This window comes from Myotis myotis, unplaced genomic scaffold (genome assembly GCF_014108235.1).
Source record: "Myotis myotis isolate mMyoMyo1 unplaced genomic scaffold, mMyoMyo1.p scaffold_m19_p_2, whole genome shotgun sequence".
NCBI lineage: Eukaryota > Metazoa > Chordata > Mammalia > Chiroptera > Vespertilionidae > Myotis > Myotis myotis.
In genome coordinates, this window is record NW_023416324.1 from 151,083,333 (window position 1) to 151,108,990 (window position 25,658).

The 25,658-nt window shown below is 44.3% G+C and overlaps 1 protein-coding gene across 5 annotated transcripts in view; it reads right to left on the reverse strand.

Annotated features, from left to right (window-relative positions):
* The window catches only part of USF3 (upstream transcription factor family member 3), a 65,255-nt gene that overhangs the window by 35,187 nt on the left and 4,410 nt on the right, over window positions 1-25,658 (reverse strand). For 2 of the 5 annotated variants that reach the window (XM_036348875.1, XM_036348874.1), the window contains exon 1: window positions 3,934-4,047. The exons of the other annotated variants lie outside the window; for them this stretch is intronic. The gene's annotated coding sequence lies outside the window, so the exon portion shown is untranslated. Of the gene's footprint in view, window positions 1-3,933; window positions 4,048-25,658 lie in introns of those variants that run through there. 5 annotated transcript variants of the gene reach the window in all.

Here is a 25,658-nt window from a genome sequence, read left to right on the forward strand (position 1 = left end):
TCATTATTTTGAAATAAAGTATTTAAAAGTGAATTTAAAAACTGGTTAAGTGCTACGTCAAACATTTATTAATAAAATGCTGTAAGAACAAAACATCATGCATGTTTCTTGTGAAGCCAAAACGCTACTAGGTCTTGGAGAACAGGTAGGATTTTGCCAGGCACAGATGCAGAGTTAAAAGGATTATGAGGTAACATAAAAAAGCCGTATGAGTCTGAGGGCTGCACCAGGAATATCCAAAATATAACAGGGAGAGAAAAAGGCAGGAGGTGAAGGCAGAAAGAGATCTTGGATCAAACTGTCAAGGAATTTTCTTTGCCTAATGAATGTGCTTAGATTTTATCTTCAATAGCAACCCAGAGACTAGCACTGGTCTGTAACAAAGTCCCTCCAGTCTATAGTAAAACGAGAAAAAAAGGACAATAAAGTAGATATTTTTTTTCCTTCTTTATTGACAATAAGTCATTAACTTAGGTTCACTGCTCAATAAATTTTTATATATGAATACACTCTCATAACCACCTCTCAGATCAAGATATGGAACATTACCAGCTTCTCAAAGGCTCTCTTGAGGTACGTGGCACTTAAGCCCTTGAAGTTTTTTGAAAAATGTATATTCAAAGAATATATATATTTCCAAAGAAAATATACAAATGACCAGCAGGTATATAGAGATGCTCAACATCATTAATCATCAAGGAAATGAGACCACAATGAGATCTGACCTCACATCTGTTAGAATGAATATTATCAAAAAGTCAGTGTTAGCGAGAATGTGGCGAAAAGAGAACACATTGGTGGGAATGTAAATTGATACAGCCATTATGGAAAACAGTGTGGAGGTTCCTAAAAAGTTAAAATTAGAACTACCATATATGATCCAGCAATCACTTTTGTGCGTATACTGGTATATCTAAAGGAAATAAAATCACTATCTCAAAGAGATCTCTGTTCTCCCACTCACTGCAGCAGTATTCACAGTAGCCAAGATATAGAAACAATCTAAGTGTATTGACAGATGTATGGGTAAAAAATATAGTCTATAAAAATTGGATTAAAATTATGAAATATTATTAAGCCTTTTAAAAGAAAGAAAATCTTGACATTTGTGACAACGTGAATCAGCCTGAAGGACATTATGCTAAGTGAAAAATGTCAGAATGCAGAAAGACAAATACTTCATGATCTCACTAACACTGTATGTGGGATATGAAAAAGTCAAATTCATAGGAATAGAGGTTGGAATGGTGGTTACCAGTGGGTAGGGAGTAGGGGAAGTGGAGCAAGGTTGGTCAAAGATACAAACATTCAGTTATAAGATAAATAAATTCTGGAAACTTAATGTAAAGCATGGTGACTATATTTAACTAGAGGCCTGGCACACGAAAATCGTGCATGGGTACGGTCCTTAGGCCTGCCCTGTGATCAGGGCCATCTTCCCCGGCTGCCCGCAGACAGCCCACCCCCTGCTGCCACCCACCCCTGGCTCTCCATGCGCCATCAGATGATTGGTGCCTGATGGCCGGGGAAAAGGACTGAGAGGTCAGCTGTTTCCACTCGCTTGCCGGCCCCGCCCCCACCGCGGGTCGCCCTCTATGTGTGGGGCAACCGGCGGGGTGGGGCCTTGGCCTGGTGCCGCCCGCGTCCCCCACCACCCATCCCCAGTTCCCCGTTTGCCATAGGCGATCGGAGCCTGCCAGCTGGGGAAAGGGACCGAGAGGTGGTCAGTGCACCTCATAGTGACTGGTCCAGTGGTCATTCTGGTCGTTCCACCATTAGGGTCAATTTGCATTTTACCCTTTTATTATATAGGATAATATGTTTGTAACAACAATAATCATAATAGTCAAAGAGTTTAAACAAGCCATGTTTCCATCAAATGATGAATGAGAAATAAAATGTGGTATATCCACACAATCGAATATTATTTGACAATAAAAAGACATGAAGTACAGATACGTGCCAGAGCATGGGTAATCCTTGAAAACACTATGTTAGAAAAAGAAGCCTGACACAAAAGGTCACATATTGTATTATTCCATTTATATGAAATGTCCAGAAGAGGCTAACCCATACAGACAGAAATTAGATTAGTAGTTACCTAGAATTGAAGAGGATGGGGAATGACTGCTAAGAGAGGGAAAGAGGGTGTGTAGTTCTTTTAGGATGATGAAATGTTCTACAATTAGATTATGATGAGAATCGCACAACTCCCTAATTATACTAAAAAACACTGATTTACATTTTAAATAGGTAAACTTTATGGTATGTGAATTATAGCTCAGACAGGCTGTTAAAAACAAAACAAAAAAAACCTTTGATAGAAGTCTCATTGGATAATTTGAAATTCTCTACCCAGTCCTCCTTTTCATCAGTTTATACATTGGCTTTCTTTCAGCAAACAATATAAAAATAAAAATTTTATTTAGTTACCAACTATCCCCAATTTCCCTAAAACAGGGAAAATGTGAAGTCACCAAAATTAAGTACTGACATTTATTTAGGAGAAAACCCAGTCTAACTGCTCAATGGCAAACTGTGTTTCTTCTCATTAGGAAGCATATTAGTGGTGAAGGTTAATTTAAATAGTGTCTTAAGATACAATGAAAAACCAAATTCTTATCATAAAATTTTCAAGTCATAATTCAAGTATCTTAATTGAAAATATTTTATGGCATACTGCTCAAACATTATTTGTCCATGGTTTGAGGAACCTTTATATTTAATTGTTTGCTGCTGTTTAAGGCATTCCTGTGTATTTTACAATTATTTAAAACTAGAGGCCCGGTGCACAAAATCGTGCACTCGGGGTTGGGGGCCCTCAGCCCAGCCTGCGCCCTCTTGCAGACCAGGAGCCCCGTGACCGGGAGCCTCTTGAACGATCACCCTGCAGAAGGAGGCTCCACCCTCCCACCGCAGTGCTGCCAGCTAGATAGCCTGGGCCTCCTTCTTTAGGGCGATCGATAGCAAAGCCCCCTGATCGTTTGCCCCCCCCCCCCCAGCCTCCCACTGCATGGCAATCATGGGGCAATGGGAGGACCCCCCTGACCAATCACATCGCATCCACCTTGGCTGGCCTGGTGCCAGTGCGTGAGATAGCGTGGTCATCCGGAAGGTTGTTCTGCTGTTTGGCCGTTCGGTCGATTTGCATATTACACTTTTAGTATTATAGGTGTTTTATGGGAAACACCAATCAGAAAGGATATATGCACCCCTATGTTCATAGCAGCACAATTTACAATAGCTAAGATTTGGAAACAGCCTATGTGCCCATCAGCAGATGAGTGGATTAAAAAACGGTGGTACATCTACATAATGGAATACTACGCTGCTATAAAAAAAGAAGGGATTCTTACCATTTGCAACAACATGGATGGACCTGGATAGCATTATGCTAAGTGAAATAAGCCAGTCAGTGAAAGATAAATATCACATGATCTCACTCATTTGTGGAATATAATGAACAACATAAACTGACGAACAAAAACAGATCTAGAGACAGAGAAGCATCGATCAGACCATCAAACCTCAGAGGGAAGGTAGGGGAGGATGAGGGTAAGGAGGAGAGATCAACCAAAGGACTTGTATGATGCATATAAGCATAACCAATGGATACAGACACCAGGGGGGTGGGGACATGAGTGAGGGAGTGGGGGGGGGGCCAAGTGGGGGGATAAGGACACATATGCAATGCCTTACTCAACAAAGAAAAAAAATTAAATAAAAATAAAATGTTTCATGGAATGGCTACATAGATATGCAGTTCTTAAATGTGTTCTATTTCTTTAAATGACATCTCTAGTTAATCCTTAGTGGTCTCCAATCAAAATGACATACCCTACTAAACCAGAAAATGACCCACAGAAATTATAACACAACTAGGCTTAAATCCCTAGTCTGCATTATAGACACTATACCACAAGTCCAGTTTACCTTCTGTAACAAAAGGATCTCTACTTTTGATCACCTTGCTTTAACTGCTTTTTCCTTACAGTAAAAGTAGTACATGCCTAGAAAATAGAAAATAAAGCAAGGCATAAAGAAAAAAATTAATAAAACTACTTTCAATCACATCATTCAACAAGAGTGCACAAGAATCAACGTTAACATTTTTATGGATTTCCTTGTGCGTTTTTTTCTACAGACACCTGATCTTTTACAAATGTTAGACCACAAACAACATTGTATTCGGCTTTTTACTAAAGGTGAGCATTTGTCTATGTCATTAAACATTCAAAACTGTGATTACAGCATTTAAGTTTAATACTATATAGTATTATATATACACACACACTAATTTCAATCATCTTATTTACTGCTGTAGGCATCTTTGCTCTCTGTATTTTGATATAGGAGCTACTGTTTGCATTTATCGTCTCTAGCATTTTAAGTCTATAATCCTCTATCTAGAATATCCTATTACTTAGTCTACCTGGTTCGACTCATTAAAATCTTGACATACCGGTATTATAGTACAGGCAAAAGCACAGGGTGCTTTTAACACCCAAAGAAATCCTTCCTCTATGAATGTGGTTTCAGCAGCCGCTTTCCACCTTGGTGGGGACTTGAGGAGCTGTTTATGAGCACGCTGTTGTCAGTTCTATTTTGTGTAACTGCTATTAGTTCTACTCTCTTTTGCCATTAAAGAAATCTTACATCCTTTAACAATGTCTGTTGACTCCTTTCTGTCAATATGTCACCATTATGTTTGGCACAATGTCAAGGAGGTTCATGCCAGCCATGAAATACTATGACATATATAAGAATATGAAATAATGAAATACTGCCACTAGAGCTTCTACTATGAAGTTGAGTCTAACTATATCTCAAGACTAAGAAATAAGCCAAAAGCGTAATTTTCTGATATAGTTTAAATTTTTATTTTTAAACCACACAAGTAACCTGTTCTGTATGAAAATTATTTTTGAGATATAATGGACATATCACATTATATTAGTTTCAGATGCATAGCATAATGATTTGATATTTGTACATATTGTGAAATGGTCACCACAATGTCTAGTTAACATCCATCACCACACATTTTTCTTGCAATGAGAACTTTTAACATCTACTCTCTTAGTAACTTTCAAATATACAGTACCATATTACCTTAAAATATTTTTGAAGAGTACAGAAATGTTTATATTTAAATGAATAAGTTACTTAGCTCTTCAACCACACTCTTCAGGAATAATCACTGTGAACAGTTTAGCATTTGTTAAACCTTTTCCTTTCTCTTACCAGTGCAAATTATAAATACTTCTGGCTCAGAAAGTATAACTAAATTCAAAGAGAACTCCAGGCTTTAAAGGGTGAAGGGGGTCAAATATATGGTGATGGAAGAAGATTTGATTTTGGGTGGTGGACACATAATGTAATATACAGATGATATATGACAGAATTGTACTTGAAACTTATGTAATTTTATTAACCAATGCACCCCAATAACTTTATTTTTTTTTAATTTTTTTATTGATTTTTTTACAGAAAGGAAAGGAGAGGGATAGAGAGTTAGAAACATCGATCAGCTGCCTCTTGCACACTCCCCACTGGGGATGTGCCCGCAACCAAGGCACATGCCCTTGACTGGAATCGAACCTGGGACCCTTGAGTCCGCAGACCGACGCTCCATCCACTGAGGCAAACCGGTCAGGGCCCCAATAACTTTAATTAAAAGCAAAAAATGGCCGTAGCTGGTTTGGCTCAGTGGATAGAGTGTCGGCCTGTGGACTGAAAGGTCCCAGGTTCGATTCCGGTCAGGGGCATGTACCTTGGTTGCGGGCACGTCCCCGGTGGGGGGTGTGCAGGAGGCAGCTGATCGATGTTTCTAACTCTCTGTCCCTCTCCCTTCCTCTCTGTAAAAAATAAAATATATTTAAATAAATAAATAAATAAAGCAAAAAATGTATAATCAACTTCTATTTTAAACAGAATTTTATGACATTTCTTTTGTTGGAAGTATTTTTCAAAATTCCCAAACTTTACATAAATATGGATTATTATTCTCTAGTGTTGTCAGTTATTAAAACATCAGAATTCTACTTGTGTTATTTCTATTTTGAAAGTTCTGGTAAATCACAATTTAAAGTTTCTAGATAAAATGCTCTAAGTATATATGTTGACATTTGTTTTAAATGTATGTAATTAAAAATAAACAATTGCCTTAAAAATAAATAAATAAAAATTCAATTGCAAAAATAACTCTTACTCTTTGTAAAAATTTTAATCAGCACAGATGTCTATAAAGTACCAATGCCCCTCTGCTTTTAACAGTCCAGTGGTATCAATTCCGGACATTTTCCCTCCATATGTCCAAGCAATTACTTATGTCTATATTGGCAACTGTCACACTGAAAGAGCAGGATACACAAAATGCAAACAGTATAAAATACCTTCCACTCCCAGTTCAAATCTTGTCTGTGGGGTGATCCTGCTCCTTGGATAAAATTTAGGGCAGATCCCATGACTTTACTGGTCACAATTATATAATGAAAATCCTCTAGTCATTTCTAGTCACAAAAACAATCCATTGGGAGTATCTCAATACATTTCCTTCTATGTGCATAATGCTTCTCCCCACACAGTCTCTTACACTCTCTCCTCACCTCCCAACTTCTGTCTCAATCCTCACAGCTCCATTCTCTTTTTTGCTGAGGTATCCTTCCTTGCCCGAGTCAGGAAGGCCTGAGGCAAAATGCCCAGACCAGCTCCTTCCTGACATATTTTGGATCCACATTTGGTCCACAAAAACACACAGCTCTTTAATGCAACAACTCCTAGAAATTTACCCTACAAGTATATATATGTATGTGCAAAAAGACATTTACTCAAGGATATTCAAGTAACAAAAGACAAGGAAAGGCTCATCACAAGAAGACTGATGAAATATGTTACAGTATTATGTTGAACCATCTGGAATTACCCATGTTTGATCTTTTCTGCCTCTAGAAACTGCAATTTCAGATGCTTCAATCTAATAGCTCTACCCATACAATATAGTTATATGTACTGATAGGTAGGTAGGTAGGCTGACAAGACAGACAGATAGATATTATGCACTATATTGTGTCTCCCAAAAATTCCTAACTCCCAGTACTTTGGAATGTGGCTGTATATTTGAAGGTAGGGCCTTTAAAGAAGTGATTAATTTACAATGGGATAGAGTGGGCCCTAACCCAATGATGGTGTCCTCATAAGAAAAGGAGATTAGAACACAGACCACACAGACATAAGGACAACCATTGGAGGACACACTGAAAAGGCAACTATCTACACGCCAAGGAGAGAGGCCTCAGAAGAAACCAAACCTGCTGACACTTTGATCTTGGACTTCTAGCATCCAGAGCTATAAGAAAATAATTTTTTTGTTTAAGCCACACAGTCTGTGGTATTTTGTTATGGCAGCCCTAGCAATAAATAAATAGTTTAAAAATGTATGTGTATGTATACATATTTACATATAATATATACATACAATATAACTTGATATATATACACGTTCATATCCTATCAAATAAAAGAGAAACATGGTAATTAGCGTACGTCCGCTACCCTTCCCATTGGCTAATCAGCGAGATATGCAAATTAACTGCCAGCCAAGATGGCGGCCGGCAGCCAGGCAGCTTGAAACTAACATGAGGCTTGCTTGCTTCAGTGACGGAGGACTCCAACATTCCCCGCCTGCCGTGCCGGCCTCTGAGCTTGCAGTTTGAAACCTAGTTACAAATATAGAAGCTAAACAAAACCCCAGAAACCTGCTTTCAGCGAGCCGGGATCTCAGAGCTGGAGTTGATACAGTGTTTCGATTATAGAACACAAACAAACCAGATACCTGCTTTCAGCAGCAGAGGCCTCGGAGCTGGAGTCAGAGTTAAAGCTGGCCCAGAATAAAAAAAAAAAAGAAAGAAAGGAGCAGTTGGGAGCTTCAGTCACCCGCCAGCCTGAAAACAGCCCTCAGCCCCTCACCCAGACTGGCCAGGCACCACAGTGGGGACCCCACCCTGAAGGGTGTGTGACCAGCTGCAAACAGCCATCAGCCCCTCATCCAGGCTGGCCAGGCACCCCAGTGGGGACCCCCACCCTGATCCAGGACACCCTTCAGGGCAAACCAGCCAGCCCCCACCCATGCACCAGGCCTCTATTCTATATAGTAAAAGGGTAATATGCCTCCCAGCACCGGGATCAGCGGAGCCGCGAGGCCTCCCGGCACCGGGATCAGCGTGACAGGGGGCAGCGCCCAAACCCCCTGATCGCCCTGCGGCTCTGTGTGTGACAGGGGGCGGGGCCACAACCTCCCTATCCGCCCTGCTCTGTTCGTGACAGGGGAAGGCACACCAACCCCATGATCAGCCCTGCTCTGTGCCTGATAGGGGGGAGCTCCCCAACCCCCTAATCACCCTGCGGCTGTGTGTGTGATAGCGTGCGGCGCCCCAACCCCCTGATCGGCCCTGCTCTGTGTGTGACAGGGTGTGGTGCCCCAACCCCCTCCCCCCCACAGGCCCTGCTCTGTGTGTGATGGGGTAGAGTCATAACCCCCCCATCAGCCCTGCCCTGAGTGTGAGAGTGGCGGCGCCCCAACCCCCTGATCGGCCCTCTGTGGGTGACAGAGGGCGGTGCCCCAACCCCCTGATCCGCCCTGCTCTGTGTGTGACAGGGGGCAGTGCCCCAACTCCCCTATCGGCCCTACTCTGTGAGTGACAGGGGGGAGCTCCCCAACCCCCTGATTGACCCTGCTCTGTGCGTGACAGGGTACGGAGCCCAACCCCCCTGATGGGCCCTGCTCTGTGCGTGACAGGGGGCAGCGCCCCAACCCCCTGATTGGCCCTGCTCTGTGCGTGACAGGGGGTGGCGCCGCGACCTCCCCATCGACCCTGCCTTGAGTGTGACAGGGGGCGGTGCCCCAACCACCCAATCGGCCCTACACTCAGCGTGACTGAGGGTGGCATCACAACCTCCCAATCCGCCCTACTCTGTGCATGACAGGGGGTGGCGCCCCAACTCCCCAATTGGCCCTGCTCTGAGCCCGACCAAGGGCTGCACCTAGGGATTGGGCCTGCCCTCTGCCACCCGGGAGCAGGCCTAAGCCAGCAGGTCGTTATCTCCCGAGGGGTCCCAGACTGCAAGAGGGCACAGGCCAGGCTGAGGGATCCCCCTCCCCCCCGAGTGCACAAATTTTTGTGCACCGGGCCTCTAGTATATATATATTCTACAGAATTACCTATTCTATATATATTATCACATGAACATAAATTTTTAAATAAAATATGCTATATATGTCGCTGAAACATGCTTTATTTTTACTTAGGAATATAATTATATATATCTAGTTATACATATTTTAATTTAAAAGTTACAAACTTGTACATAATGCCTATCCTTTGGAATGGGGAAAAGAAAATATACATACATATATAGGACTGCAACGTAAGAATTTTTGGGAGACACAATACAGCGCATAAGATCCATAAACATCTACACTAATAAAAGAGAAAAATGGTAATTGGCATACGGCGCTACCCTTTTCATTGGCTAATCAGGGCTATATGCAAATTAACTGCCAACTGAGATGGCAGTTAACTGCCAACAAAGATGGCGGCTAATTTGCATATGTAGGCACAATGCAGGGAGGCGAAAGGGAAAGCAGGAAGAAGCCCCCTGCCACTGACAGTGATCGGAAACCCAGGGGGGAGCTAAGAGGTGGGGGGCAGGGCAAAGGCGGCCCTGGGGCCACCTTTGCCCTCTCCCCCAGCCATGATCGGAGAATCAGGCGCCTTTGCCACCCTGGCCAGTGATAGCAGGAAGCAGGGGTGGAGCCAGCGATGGGAGCTGGGCACGGTCGAAGCTGGCAGTCCCGGGAGCTAGGGGTCCCTTGCCTGGGCCTAAAGCGGAGCCCACGATCGCGGGGCCGCTGCAGCTGCGGGTCCCCGCTGCCCGAGCAAGACGCCGCAGCTAGAGTCGTCCTGCAGGGGCAGGGGCGGAGCCCGCGCAATCGCGGCGCCCCCCGCTGCCACTGCGGGTCCCCGCTGCCCAGGCCAGACGCCTAGGCCAGAGGCGTTAGGCCTGGGCAGGGGCAGAGCGGGAGATCGCGGGGAGCTGGGAGTCCCCTGCCCAGGCCTAATGCTTCGGCCAGAGGCGTTAGGCCTGGGCAGGGGCAGAGCCTGCAACCGCGGGGAGCTGGGGGTCCCCTACCCAGGCCTGATACCTCTGGCGGAGGCGTCAGGCCTGGGCAAGGGGCCGATCAGGCGATCGGAGGGTGATGGGGGTCTACGCCTCTGGCGGAGGCATCAGGCCTGGGCAAGGGGCAGAGCCAGCAATTGGAGGGGTCTGGGGGTCCCCTGCCCAGGCCTGACGCCTGGGCCAGAGGCATCAGGCCTGGGCTGGGGGCAGAACCAGTGATGGGGGGAAATGAGGGTCCCCTACCCAGACCTGACGCCTCTGTCAGAGGCGTCAGGCCTGGGCAAGGGGCTGATCCTGCGATTGGAGGGTGATGGGGGTCAACGCCTGAGGGCTCCCAGTATGTGAGAGGGGGCAGGCTGGGCTGAGGGACACTCCCCCCCACACACACCCAGTGCACGAATTTCGTGCACCGGGCCCCTAGTATATATACATGAATGGGACACAGAATATATCTGGGAAGATTATCTTTGGGGAGGGGAAAAGGAAGACAGGGTACATCTCATATAATTTTAACTTTTTGTCACATGCATGCCTTTTCTCTTCTAAAATATGCATTAACTTTTCAGTTTTTCTAATAAATACATCTAAGACTATTTCGTCAAAGTACAACTTTGTCCACAGCCCATAGATTTTGATATGTAATATTTTCAAATCTCTCATTTCTATTTTTTCTCTTTTCTCTTTTTTAAAGTCACTAAATTGTAAATAGTACATTGTCTCAGTTGAATTTTAAATTTCTAAAAATACTATACTGAAAAACAAAAAAGTAAATATTACCCCTAACCACATTTCTTTTATTTGAGGAGGAAAATTAAAGTCCCCCTACCACTTAGCAATTCTACCCTATCCCAGTTGGGAATCAATTTGACATTAATTTCCCTGATCCTTCTACAGAATTACCTATTATATATGTACTAGAGGCCCGGTGCATGAAATTGTGCACTTGGCGGGGGAGGGGTCTCCTCAGCTCGGATTGCAAGAGGGCACAGGCCAGGCCAAGGGACCACACTGGTGCAGGATCAGGGAAAGGGAGGGATGCGGGAAGTTGGCCGGCCAGGGAGGGACCAAGCAGGGGCTCCAGGGCATGTCCAGCCCATCTCACTCAGTCCCAATCGGCCAGACCCCAGCAGCAAGCTAACCTACTGATCACAGTGTCTGCCCCCTGGTGGTCAGTGCACATCATAGTGAGTGGTTGAGCAATCTTGGCATATCATAAGCATATTATGCTTTGATTGGTTGAATGGCCAACTGGACGACCAGACACTTAGCATTTTAGGCTTTAATTACATAGGATTATCACATGCACATAATTTTTTAAAATAAAATATGCTATATGTCACTGAAACATGTTTAATTGTTTACTTAAAATATAATTATTTTTCCAGATAAGTACATATCAGCTTATCTTTTTCTATTTAATACCTGCATAGCATTACATAGCATGGATGTCCCATTATTAATTTAGCTTTTTCTTATTGATGAATACTCCTTTTTTCCCCCCCTCTTTCTTTTTTCTTTTATTATTATTATTATTATTTGGCTGTTAAAAATAATGCTGGCAATGGGGGTGAAGGGTGTAATCAACATCTTTCCAACTTTAACCAGTCCAAAAGGCAATAAAAGATATCTTATTGTTGCTTAGCCTGCATCTCCTTGATGACTATTGAGGCTTTCACATATTATGACTCACTTTAGTTTTGTGTGATTTGCTTGTTTTTATCATCTTGACTTGTTCTTCCTTGTAATTTTAGCTTTTATATCCTTTCAACCAGAGTTGAAGTAAAAAACTCTCCAAGTAGTTACTTTTTTTTCTTCCCCTTCTGTTAATATTGTGTGTGTAAACAGTTTCCTTGCAATGCAGGTGGCAATAAATATTTTTTAGAACTTGAGATTTTCTTTATAGCCCTCTTACATGATATACTGGTAGTTTAAGTGTTACATAAGGATTTGAAAAGACTGTATATTATTAGTCCTTCAGTATAAAGTTTTATTAAATATTTTGAAAATTAAATGTTTGTCATCTAGAATTAAACTTTGATAACAGATTACTATGTATTTTATTTACATCTTTCTGTATTATTTTGTTTTATATTTATAATAACACAAATCTTGACATTTGTTTTTGTACAGTTTAAGAGCTTTTTTTTTTTAAATGAAAACTTATTCCATCACATTTATTGTAACTATTGTTACATTTGGTCATATTCTATTCTCTCTCTCCCTCCTCCCTAAATAAGTTTTTACCTTTTTTTGGCTGATTTTTTGTTTTTCTTTATTTTCTTCAACATCTTTTTTTCCTCTTATATCTATTCTCTTCATGAATACTTAATTGTAAGATACATACTGTAGTGAACATTTGTTACATATTTTCTCCTCCTCATGCAATTACCCAATTTTCACTTCGGTATATACCCCTCCTCAACCCAAACCTTATGCTTCAGTGGCAGGTCTCAGCAAGTCTTGGCAAATGATTTTTGTTTTGGCCACAGTGGTTGGCCTTATGTTGGTCCAATTATAGCAAAGCTCAGGACTTATCTTTTGATGGTGTGGATACCTATGCTATTTCTCTCCTCATTTTTAAAAAGAGAAAGCATGTAATTCCAAATGCTGAACTTGCAGACATCTTGCAAAAGAGGGAAGACAGTCTGAAGATGAAATTGACACACAAACAAAAGAAAAGCTGAGGGGAAAACTAAGATGGCGGCATAGGTAAACACCGGGAAATTGTCGCCTCCCATAACAATTGAAAATTACCGCAAAGGACTGAGCAAACATCATCCAGAACAACAGAAAGGCTGGCTGAGTGTAAATTCTACAACTAGAAGGAAAGAGAAGCACGCTGAGAGCCAGAGGCGCTGCGGAGGTGAAGTGCAGAGGTACGGCGGCTCGCGCGCGCGAGGAAAGGGGGTGGCACCTGAGGACGCGGCTGCCTTTTTGAATCACAAACTCCCGACTGCTCTGAACTCCGGTTCCGGGAAGTCTCTGGGGACCCAGGTCTCATACGGGGAGAAGCTGGTCTGTCCGGCAGCGGGCGAACTTGAAGGCGGCTTTCCCTCAGAGGTGCTTGCAGCCGTTACCGGGACACTGAGACCCGCGACTCCGGGCGGAAAATCGGCCATAGCTCCCTGATCCGCCCTTTGATTCCCTGAGACCCCGCCCCACCCAGGCTGCGGCAGAGGCTTTTGCATGTGAATGTACCTAACTGCAGCCCAGCCAGGCAGACCCGGAACTTCCAAGAGAAGGCCCAAGGCCCCGCAGCGGCTTGCATTGCTTCACAGCTGAGCCTCTTCGTGGCTCCTGCTGTGTGGCCTCAGGCAGAGGCTGAATTAGCACCTCCTTAGATCCAGGAGCCACTGGACCATCCAGATTGCAACTCCTCAGATCCATAAGGGACACACTCAGGGAGCAGACTCAGTGAGCACCAAAGCCCCACTGAAGCAAGTCTTGCCCCAGAAGGGTGTCTTCAGCACAGAAGTTCTCCCACTTTAGACACAGCTGATTCTCACAGCCAATTGGCCTGGAGGTCAATTCCTCCCAGTGATTCTACAACAACCAAGGCACCAAGAGTGCACCAAGAGTGTCCACCCCAGGTAACTGGGGAGGCTGAGCTACTGGGCCCTACAGGACACCTGGCGCGCAGGGCCACTCTATCAACACAGGGAAGCTGCCAAAATGCGGAGACAAAGAAACAGGTCACAAATGGCAGAAATGGAGGAAAGCAAACGATTGGATATAGAGTTCAAGGCCACGTTTATAAGGTTTTTCAAGAATTTTATGGAAACAGCCGATAAATTTAATGAATCCCTCAATAAGTATAGTGAGACCATGGAGGACATGAAAAAGGACCAACTAGAAATTAAGCATACACTGACTGAAATAAAGAATAATTGCCGAAACCGGTTTGGCTCAGTGGATAGAGCGTCGGCCTGCGGACTGAAAGGTCCCAGGTTCGATTCCGGTTAAGGGCATGTACCTGGGTTGCGGGCACATCCCCAGTAGGAGATGTGTAGGAGGCAGCTGATCGATGTTTCTCTCTCATCGATGTTTCTAACTCTCTATCTCTCTCCCTTCCTTTCTGTAAAAAATCAATAAAATATTTAAAAAAAAAAAAAAAGAATAATTTACAGAGATCCAGCAGCAGACAAGAGGATCCCAAGAATCAAGTCAAAGATTTGAAATTCAAAGAAACAAAAAATACCCAACCGAAAAAGAAAAAAGAAAAGAGATTCCAAAAATATGAAGATAGTGTAAGGAGCCTCTGGGACAACTTCAAGCGTACCAACATCAGAATTATAGGGGTACCAGAAGGAGAGAGAGGGCAAGATATTGAAAACCTTTTTGAAGAAATAATGACAGAAAACTTCCCATACCTGGTGAAAGAAATGAACTTACAAGTCCAGGAAGCGCAGAGAACCCCAAACAAAAGGAATCCAAAGAGGACCACACCAAGACACATCATAATTAAAATGCCAAGAGCAAAAGACAAAAAGAGAATCTTAAAAACAGCAAGAGAAAGACAGTCAGTTACCTACAAGGGAGTACCCATACGACTGTCAGCTGATTTCTCAACAGAAACCATGCAGGCCAGAAGAGAGTGGCAAGAAATATTCAAAGTGATGAATAGCAAGAACCTGCAACCAAGATTACTTTATCCAGCAAAGCTATCATTCAGAATAGAAGCTCAGATAAAGAGCTTCACGGATAAGAAAAAGCTAAAGGAGTTCATCACCACCAAACCAGCATTATATGAAATGCTGAAAGGTATTCTTTAAGAAGAGGAAGAAGAAAAAGGAACTCTGACCATTTGCCACAGCATGGATGGAACTGGAGAGCGGATAAATACCACATGATCTCACTCATTTGTGGAATATAATGAACAACATAAGCTGATGACTGTCGGGACTTGGAGGGAAGGTAGGGGAGGGTGGGGGTAAGGGGGAAAGATCAACCAAAGGACTTATATGCAAGCATATAGGCCTAATCAATGGACATGGACAACGGGGGGGTGAGGGCATGAGCGGGGGGGGGGGGGGGTAGAGGGTAACGTGGGGACAAGGACACATATGTAATATCTTAATCAATAAAAAATATATTAAAAAAATAAATAAATAAAAATAAAAAAAAAGAAAAGCTGAGAGGACAGAGCTGAGAGAAAAGTAATTGTTTATTGGTAACCTAAAAAGACTAACATTAGCCCTACCCGGTTTGGCTCAGTAGAGAGCGTCAGCCTGCAGACTCAAGGGTCCCAGGTTCGATTCCAGTCAAGGGCATGTACATTGGTTGCGGGCACATCCCCAGTAGGGGGTGTGCAGGAGGCAGCTGATCGATGTTTCTCTCTCATCAATGTTTCTAACTCTCTATCCCTCTCCCTTCCTCTCTGTAAATTATATATATATACATACATATATATATAAAATAATTTTTTTTAAAAAAAAACACTAACATTAAAATTTAAGCATAAGTTTTTCCTACTGAAAACAGTATCTATGGTCACTTCTACAACTACAAAGGTTTAACAGGCTTTATTTCTTACCATGAACCACCCACCACCCACCTCTGCCAAAGACTGACTAAAATTGTATAGAATTTTAGTTGTAGAGCATCAGTTCTCTTGCTTGACCTGTGCACCATGTTCAACAGCTCATAATTCCCATCTTTGTCCTTTTGTACCATATTTTGGAAGAATTCCTTGGTCTGATCTTCTAGTGCACTAATTTAGTCACCTATTACAATTGCTGCTATTCAGCCTGCTATTAGTTTTTCTTTCAGAAAATGTTTTTAATTGCCAAAATCTTTCTTGTTCTTTTTTTTTATAGTACCCCACTGCTATTTTATGGAAATTATATTTTCTCAAATCCTTGACGATATTTTTGAACAAAAAATATTACCTATCTATTACATTTAATTTGTTTTCTCAAAGATTGATTCCTCTGTTTGTTTAGCTTGGTGTCCCTCTTTTATCCTATTTATTTTCCTTAAAATAGTTAACCAAACTGATGGCTAAAGTTGGTTTCCCCAGTACAGTGGTTCTCAACACTGGATGCACTATAGAAAAGCTCCCTGGGTGATTTTAATGTGCATCACCACCAAGAATCACTACTTTATTTTTGGGGGGTTTTTTGGGTTTTTTTTAAATATATATTTTATTGATTTTTTTACAGAAAGGAAGGGAGAGGGATAAAGAGTTAGAAAGATCGATGAGAGAGAAACATCAATCAGCTGCCTCCTGCACACTCCCTATTGGGGATGTGCCCGCAACCAAGGTACATGCCCTTGACCGGAATCGAACCTGGGACCCTTGGGTCCGCAGGCTGACGCTCTATCCACTGAGCCAAACCGGTCAGGGCAAGAATCACTACTTTAATATATGTTAAAATCGCTCTTCTCCCTGCCATGAATGTGCATGCTCATATGAGTTCTGGCTATGCAAAGTATCACACATGGCCCTGGCCAGTTTGCTCAATGGTTACAGTCTCTGCCTTTGGACCAAAGGGTCACAAGTTCGATTCCTGATCAAGGGCATGTACCTCGGTTGCAGGTTCAATCCCTGGCCCCAATCGGGGCGCATGCAGGAGGCAACCAGTCAATGTGTCTCTCTTACATCAATGTTTCTCACTTTCTCTGTCTCTCCTGCTCCCTTTCACGCTCTCTCTCTAAAGATCAATGGAAAAACTATCCTCAGGTGAGGCTTTAAAAAAAAAAAGAGTATCACACATGGATAGAGGTAAGCAGCTAGCTGAGTGCCTTCTGATGAAAGGAGCTCCATGTTCATGGTGGCAACTACAAGTCCCCTGCAGTATAACCCTGATTCTCTCTCTAGCCCTAAAGTCCATGATAGCAATACCCCCAACTTATATAAACACTAGAATTTGTGCACTCAGGGAGTCCCTCAGCCCGGCCTGTGCCCTCTCGCAGTCTGGGACCGCTCGGGGGATGTTCACCTGCTGGCTTAGGCCCGCTCTCCAGGGGATCAGGTCTAAGTTGGCAGTCAGACATCCCTCTGGCAGCCCAGGAGCCCTCGGGGGATGTCCACCTGCCATCGGGGAGCAGACCTAAGCTGCAGTCGGACATCCTTAGCACTGCTGAGGAGGCGGGAGAGGCTCCCGCCACCACCGCTGTCCTGGCAGCTATCAGCCTGGCTTGTGGCTGAGCACAGCTCCCCCTGTGGGCGCGCACTGACCACTAGGGGGCAGCTCCTGCAATGAGCGTCTGTCCCCTGGTGGTCAGTGTGTGTCATAGTGACCAGTCATTCCCAGTCATTCTGCTGTTAGGGTCAATTTGCATATTACCCTTTTATTATATAGGACTAGAGGCCCGGTGCACAAAAATTTGTGCACTCAGGGGGAGGGGGGGGGTCCCTCAACCCGGCCTGTGCCCTCTCGCAGTCTGGGACCCCTCGGGAGATAACGACCTGCTGGCTCCCAGGTGGCAGAGGGCAGGCCCAATCCCTAGGTGCAGCCCCTGGTCGGGATCAGAGCAGGCCCGATTGGGGAGTTGGGGCGCCGCCCCTGTCATGCACAGAGCAGGGCGGATTGGGAGGTTGTGATGCCACCCTCAGTCACGCTCAGGGTAGGGCCGATTGGGGGGTTGGGGCACCACCCGCTGTCACACTCAAGGCAGGGTCGATGGGGAGGTCGCGGCACCACCCCGTCATGCACAGAGCAGGGCCAATCAGGGGGTTGGGGCGTTGCCCCTGTCACTCACAGAGCAGGGCCCATCAGGGGGGTTGGGGTTCTGTACCCTGTCACGCACAGAGCAGGGTCGATTAGGGGGTTGGGGAGCTCCCCCCTGTCACTCACAGAGAAGGGCGGATCAGGGGGTTGGAAGTTGGGGCGCCGCACCCTGTCACACTCAGGGCAGGGCCGATGGGGAGGTTATGGCTCTACCCCGTCACACACAGAGAAGGGCCCGTGGGGGGCAGTTGGGGCGTCGCCCTCTATCACCAACAGAGCAGGGCCCGTGGGGGGGGGGGGGCGCCGTACCCTGTCACACACAGAGCAGGGCCGATCAGGGGGTTGGGGCACCGCATGCCGTCACACACAGAGCAGGGCCGATCAGGGGGTTGGGGCACCGCATGCTGTCACACACACAGCCGCAGGGCAATCAGGGGGTTGGGGAGCTCCCCCCTATCAGGCACAGAGCGGGGCTGATCAGGGGGTTGGGGCGCCTTCCCCTGTCACGAACAGAGCAGGGAGGTTGTGGCCCCGCCCCCTGTCACACACAGAGCCGCAGGGCGATCAGGGGGTTTGGGCGCTGCCCCCTGTCACACACAGAGCCGCAGGGCGATCAGGGGGTTTGGGCGCTGCCCCCTGTCACGCTGATCCCGGTGCCGGGAGGCATATTACCCTTTTACTATATAGAGGCCTGATGCACGGGTGGGGGCCGGCTGGTTTGCCCTGAAGGGTGTCCTGGATCAGGATGGGGGGTCACCACTGGGGTGCCTGTCCAGCCTGGATGAGGGGATGATGGCTGTTTGCAGCTGGTCACACACCCTTTAGGGTGGGGGTCCCCACTGGGGTGCCTGGCCAGTCTGGGTAAGGGGCTGAGTACTGTTTTCAGGCTGGCAAGTGACGGAAGCTCCCAACCGCTCCTTTTTTTCTTTTTTTCTTTTTTATTCTGGGCCAGCTTGAGCTCTGAAGCTCCAGCTCTTAGGCCTCCGCTGCTGAAAGCAGGTTTCTGGCCTTTGTTTACCTTCTGTATTTGAAACAATGTTGCGATCCTGCTGGCTGAAGTCCGGCGACTAAAGCAGGTTTCTAGGGTTTTGTTTAGCGTCTATATTTGTAACAGTTACTTAGAGTTGCAGCTCAGAGGCCGGCAGCGGCAGGCAGGGAACGTTGGAGTCCTCCATCACTGAAGCAAGCAAGCCTCATGTTTGCTTCTAGCTGCCTGGCTGCCAGCCGCCATCTTGGCTGGCAGTTAATTTGCATATCTCCCTGATTAGCCAATGGGAAGGGTAGCGGTCGTATGCTAATTACCATGTTTCTTTTTTATTAGATAGGATAGAGGCCTGGTGCACGGATGGGGGCCAGCTGGTTTGCCCTGAAGGGTGTCCCGGATCAGGGTAGGGGTCCCGCTGGGGTGCCTGGCCAGCCTGGGTAAGAGGCTGATGGCTGTTTGCAAGCTGGCCAAGTCCCCCAGTGGGACCCTCACCCCATGGGGGCGTGGCCAGCCTGGGTGAGGGTCTAATGGGTTTGCAGGCTGGCCACAGCCCCTTCATGGTGGGGGGGTCCTGCTGGGGTGCCTGGCCAGCCTGGGTGAGGGGCTGATGGCCATTTTCAGGCTGGCCATGCCCCCCAGCGACCCAAGCTCCCAGCCTCTCCTTTTTTTCTTTTTTCTTTTTTTTTTTTCAGCACCTCCTTGAGCAGAGGCCAGGGCAGGCTGGAAGCAGGTATCTGGGATTTATTTATCTTCTATAAATGAAACTTTGTAGCCTTGAGCAGAGCCCAGGGCCGGCCAGGGCAGGCGGGAAGCTTGGCTTCCTCCATTGCCAGGGGCAATCCAAGCCTCCTGCTTGCTCCAGCTCCGTGGCTGCCACCATCTTTGCATATTTGCTCCTGATTGGCTGGTGGGAGTGGCAGAGTGATGGTTAATTTGCATCATTCTCCTTTATTAGTGTAGACTAGAGGCCCAGTGCACAAAATTTGGTAAGGGGGGAGGGTATGGGGTTACTCAGCCTGGCCTGCACCCTCTCGCAATCCAGGACCCCTCAGGGGATGTCCGACTGCCGGTTTAGGCCCGATCCCACAGTCAAACATCCCTCTTGCAATCCGGGACTACTGGCTCCTAAACGCTCGCCTGCCTGATCACCCCTAACCACTCGCCTGCCTGCCTGATTGCCCCTAACCACCTCTGCCTGCCTGATCGCCCCTAACCGCTCGCCTGCCTGCCTGCCTGATCGCCCCTAACTGCCTCTGCCCCTGCCTCAGCCTTTGCTGTCGTGGGTTCATCCAGAAGGAAGTCCAGAATGACGTCCGGAAGGTCATTTGGCTGTCCAGTATAATTAGCATATTACGCTTTTATTATTATAGATGTTCTAGCAGCTTACCCTGTGAGCTATTCTAAATGGTCCTGGAACAGTTGTGCTGAAGTCTAATTAATTGCCCTTTGACCATTGCTATGATCTGAATGAGATCAGTGCCCTTATAAAAAGAAGGCTCAGAGAGCTTGCTTGCCTATTCTACCATGTGAGGACACAGCAAGAAGTCAACAGTATGCAAACCCAGAAGGCTGCCTTCACCAGAACCCAAGCATGCTAGCACCCTGATATGGACTTCTAGCCTCTAGATTGTGAAAAATAAATTTCTGTTGTTTATAAGCTACCCAGGCTATGGTATTTTGTTATAGCAGTCCAAATGGACTAAGATAACCAACCTCAACCTCCTACTCCTTTTCAAAGTCTCTGAGCTTTGGGGTTATCCAAAACTGTGTAAGGAAAACTCACTTTTCTAGTGTTTCCCCTTTAAGACAATATTGGGTTACAGATTGTAAGGTTTTGTCATCAACCTGACCCTGTATGCTTTGCATTTTTCATAAATTCCTCAATGCTTTTGATCTTTCGATACTACCCTTTCCAGCTTGTCAACACTAATAACACTATTGTTATTTTCTTATTCTTTTTCTATGTTACTTAAGTAGATTTTTCTCATTAAACAAATAAAACATCCTTATATTAAACTACTCAGCTCATACGGAAGGACTTTTCCTTATTTATACCCTATTCTTTTGAAATGAGTACTAAGTCTAGCCCACACTCAAGGTGAAGAATTAATTTCCATCTCTTGGAGAAGGGAGTATTTAAATATATTTTTAGAATTCTTTTTTTTTAATATATTTTATTGATTTTTCACAGAGAGGAAGAGAGAGAGATAGAGAGTTAGAAACATCGATGAGAGAGAAACATCGACCAGCTGCCTCTTGCACATCTCCCGCTGGGGATGTGCCCGCAACCAAGGTACATGCCCTTGACCGGAATCGAACCCGGGACCTTTCAGTCCACAGGCCGACGCTCTATCCACTGAGCCAAACCGGTTTCGGCTATTTTTAGAATTCTTAGATTTATCTGTTCTCCCCCATTTATTTATATCAGTATGGACTCCTAGACATATATTTTATCCTTTGGGTCAAAATCTAATGCTATCGTTATTGTAGAATTCAAACTGTTCAAGCTTGGCCACTGGGCACTCTTTCAGGTAGGCTTCTTGTCCTTTTGACACTGCCCCGCTCCTCTCCCCCACGCCTGTATTTTAGTACTTTCTTACTTTTTGGCCCTATAAGATGCTCCAGGCCCATCTTGTGATGTGTCTCTATTGGTCCTGTTTCTCTGGAGTACCCTGACTACTGTAGTAGGTAATCAATGAGGATGCTGATGAAGAAATAAATGACTGGGTAGGGTACAAGAAATTGTTAAAGCTCCTAAAGTAATTTTGAGGTACAGCCACTATAATCACTAACAGATCCTCAAAGTCCCTACATATCCTTTTCCTCACATTAATGAGTGAGTGGTATAGTGGAATGGGAACAGCCTTTGATATCAGACCTAGGATCAAATCTCAAAGCTGACATTTACTAGCTATTTGGTTTTTAAATAAGTATTCCTTGAAGTCTTAGCATCTTCACATTTAAAATTTGGAGATTATCACCAACCCCTCAGAGGACTGTTATGAATTTACATGATAACACATTTAATGGGTCAAGCAAAGTGTCTAGTACATAACAAGAGCTCAATAAACATTAGTTGTCTTTTTCTATTCCCACCCTCCACTAATTCACTGGGAAGTTGGAGGTCATCTGCTACAAGTTCCTTAACCGGATCATACATTTATCATTTCAGACCTCTATCTATATATCTATCCTTTCAGCCCACCAGACCATCCTAAAGACAATTCCACCATCTGTGGAGAGGGACTCTACACCTGATTCTTTCCTCTTTAGCACTTTATTTCCTCCTTAATCCTCGTTTGCTTCCAAAATACAAAAGTTTTCCTCATATCAAACAAGAATTTACTGCCTTTTCTTTCTATCATTCCATTTCTCTCCTACTATTCCTGTGAAATTTCTCACCTTTCTTTCATTGGCCAGTCCTTCTTAAACCCATGGCATTATGCCTTCTGATTGTTCTGCCAACCAAAACTGCTTTCTTAGAGGTCAGGGACTATTTTCCACCAATCAAAAGGCCCTTTCTTTGTCTTCCTTCTCCACTCTGCAAGATTTGGGCTGCTGAACTCGCCCTTTCCTGGAAATTCTCTCTCCCAGGGTGTCTTCCTCTTTTCCAATTATGCATCATCTTTCTCTAATATGGATCCTTGTCTTTCTCTCACTTGGACTTCCAAAGCTCAATGCTTTTTTTCTGGTTGCTTTCTCCTTACAAAGTTTCAAATTGTTTCCGTGTAAAAGTCATTATGTTTTTATAATAAAGCTACCTTTCAACACTGATCATGCTCCAAATCTTTGGTTAGGCAAAGCCCTCTTCAGAACATTTCATTTCAAAGCCAGTTAACAAGTCAGTTTGCAACATGCTAATCTGCTTTGCCTCCTAAGAGACCTACTTACAATTTCTCCATTTTATCAATGACATCAAAATTTTTGCCCTAGCCAGTTTGGCTCAGCGGATAGAGCATCGGCCTGTGGACTACAGGGTCCCAGGTTCAATTCCGACCAAGGGCACATGCCCAGGTTGCAGGCTCGATCCCCAGTAGGGGCGTGCAGGAGGCAGCCGATCAATGATTCTCTCTCATCATGGATGTTTCTATCTGTCTCTCCCTCTCTCTTCCTCACTGAAATCAATTAAAAAAAAATTTTTAAATTTTAATCTGGCTCTAAACCCCCAAATAATCTTCATATCTTCTCACCAAATCCTATCAATTATTTTCACAATCTTTTTCTCCTGCTCATTACTACCACCTTAGACTAGGCCCTGTTTTACATATACCTGGTTCTGAATACTCTTTTGCTCCCAGTCTTTACCCTATTCTTCAATGTTTTTATAACTCAACATTTTAGTAATCTAGCCAACTCACTGTATTCCAACATGTACCCCTCCTGGTCCAAAATCTACAATACTGCGTTTTCCAACATTTACAGCATCAAACCCACTCTTGGGTCTGACCTTTCATGGCTTACCTAACACTACCTTCTTCACAGACCAGTCTCACTCATCCACTTACACCTGGTACAACACACGAAGGAGCAGGGTAATAGAACTAATCATGTCATCTACTCTTCCCTCTTCTTCAATTCAGATAGGTTCTTCCCTGTGTTCCTTATCAGCTAGTGCATTTTTAGCTAAATCTATGCTACTTTTTCACTGAAATGACTTTCCACTTCCCTCTGCTTATCTAAATCCTATTGACTTCTTAAAGTCCAGTGCAAGTCTATCTTCCTCTATAAAAACCATCCTTAACACATTGTATGCAGGAAACATATTTATACGTTTTACGTATTTATACGGTCTACCAGTGTAGTAGAGCGCGGGACACGTATTAAAACGTTTTTTATAGACTAGCGGTAGAATGTGGGTAACGTATAAATACGTAAACTAAAGTTATCGTAATTTTACTGAACGTTGCCATTTGTGCAAAAAATTAGCAAAAATGGCCTGCGCCACCTGTTAGCACGTGATAAAAACTACCCGCAAACAATGTGTTAATATTTCTAGCTAACACTATATCCTCTCCCTTTGTTCTGGACCCTAGCTCTCCCATTTCTCAGTAATATTGTTACAAAATATATCTTCTCTCTCATATATTAATCTCTCCTTCCCTATTAGTGCTTTTTAATCAAATATATCCTTATTCTTTTCCCATTAAAAAGGCAAAAATGGTTTTTTTCTCTCCTTTCCACAGCTTCTAGATGTTCCCATTCTTTCTCCTGCCCAACCATTAGGCCCCTTCACTGTCCTTTCTTCCTCACTCGCCATTCACTCTTCATCTTGCTGATACCTGGCTTTTATTCCTAAAATTGCTTACATCAAACTCACCAAAAGATCTCCACACTGCCAACTTCAATGAACTTTGTAGGAAATATCTTATGTTTGACCCTTCTGGCAACACCTCACTTGTTCTTTGGAGAGCTTATCTTCCTCATTCCTAAGGTCTGATGGGACCATAATATGGGCTCACCTCTGGGGTGGGAAAGGGGCTGACCAATAAGAATCTGTCCAAGAAGGAAAACGGGCTGAGACTGAGTTAGCCTCACAGACCCATGTGATCCTAGAAGCTGCTGTGCCCTGGCCTTCCCAAGGCTTCATTAGTCTTTCTTCACTTCTGTGAGCTTCCCCAGTATCTATCCATAAATCTCCTTTTCTGCTGAACTTAGCCAAAGGCAATTTCTGTTGCTTATAACCAAAGAGAAATTGCTCCTGCAAGCAGAGACAGAAGCGGTACCTCTTATGGTGACACTACAAATTTCTCCTCTCTGTCCCCTTCGCTGCGGCTTCTATTGTTTAGGAAATTACTGTAGCTAATGAGAGAATGCTTTTGCTAGGGGACCTGATAATGGATTCATTAATTGGGAGGTATGGCTATCAGAGTGTCCTCATGCAATAAGGCAACAGACAAAAGGGAAGTTACAAGGAGAATAGATGAGATTGTGTGGATCTTGGGGCATCTCTTTGAACTAACACTAGCAGGGAAGTTACCAGTAGGCTACTGCTACCTCACACAGGCAAGATCTGCAAAAGCTCAGACCTCTCAGGTATAAAAGTTTGCAAAACACCTGTGTCTGGTTCCAGAATCCAAGCTCTTCAACATACCACTTTCTACTAATATCAATCTACTTGGAGTTCTTTAATCAAGAAATTCCCTCTTTCATTTCCATTCCTTTGTATCTGTTATTTTGTCTGGAATGCTCATATCAACTTTCCAACTGGGAACTCCTAATCATCCTCTTTGAAACTTTCTCTGATCCCTGGAGGGTGGTCCCAAATATCCTAACTCAATACTCTACAATATCTTAACATGAAATATACTCTAGATCAGTGGTTCTCAACCTATGGGTCGCGACCCCTTTGGGGGTCCAACGATCCTTTCACAGGGGTTGCTTAAGACCATCGGAAAACACATATATAATTACATATTGTTTTTGTGATTAATCACTATGCTTTAATTATGTTCAATTTGTAACAATGAAAACACATCCTGCATATCAGATATTTACATTACGATTCATAACAATAGCAAAATTACAGTTATGAAGTAGCAACTAAAATAATTTTATAGCTGGGGGTCACCACAACATGAGGAACTGTATTAAAGGGTCGCGGAATTAGGAAGGTTGAGAACCACTGCTCTAGATGCTTATTGGTTTTTTCCACGAGGCTATAAGCTTCTAAATGGTAGAAACTACAACTTCCATATTTGTATCCTCAACAATTACTCAGTATGGAAGTAATAAGTGTCTACTGAAAGAGTAGCTGGCCTCTCTTAATTTCCTATGGTATTGACCATTGCATAATAGATTTGGGGTACTTATATTTAAATTAG